Source organism: Sinocyclocheilus anshuiensis, unplaced genomic scaffold (genome assembly GCF_001515605.1).
Source record: "Sinocyclocheilus anshuiensis isolate Anshui unplaced genomic scaffold, SAMN03320099.WGS_v1.1 scaffold1810, whole genome shotgun sequence".
Classification (NCBI taxonomy): domain Eukaryota; kingdom Metazoa; phylum Chordata; class Actinopteri; order Cypriniformes; family Cyprinidae; genus Sinocyclocheilus; species Sinocyclocheilus anshuiensis.
The window spans coordinates 381,180-381,892 of NW_015547669.1; positions in this window are offsets into that span (position 1 = coordinate 381,180).

Consider the following 713-nt stretch of genomic DNA (forward strand, 5'->3'; position numbering starts at 1 on the left):
CACTTCACGGCAAGTAAAGCCTCGCCGTGGCGCGATCCATAATTTCCAAAAGCTCATCATACGCAGGGCAGGAGGACTGGGAAGGCTCAGCCTCAGCTTCTTTGCCCTCCTCAGCTATTTCCTGCTTTTGCTGGGCTGATCCCAGCAGAGCAATGGCCCCTGAGTCAGACAATGTTAATGAAATATCATCATCCTCCAGCGGCTCACTCTCGTGCAGTCGACGATCGCAAAAGGGAAACCCCCCTTCAAACTCATCGGCCAGCAATAACACACATATCACGATTACAAATAATAAAGACTTCATGGTTTTTACTTTGTTCTCCGAGAACTAGCAGTCCATAATTCTGTCAAAAATTAAATTTCCAAAAGTTTGTCAGAAAACGAAAACAAACACTTTTTTCTTTTTTTTTTTTAGTGGAGACAGGAATACAGCACTTCATCAGATTGTATGAAGATGAAAATTATGGCCAACTACACACAAATGAAGTTTTCCACCAAGACAAAATTTGAGGGTTTAATGTAAGAAATAGATCACTGCTGTACTATTATACTGTGATGTAAAATAGAAAATGCTGAAATAAATAATAATAATAACTAACAGTACTCAACAATATTTTTTTTTATTTTATAGCACACTAGTAATAACAACAGATTATTATTAGCATTATTATGTTGATTATTATATCTACATATAATATCTATATCTAGCAGCA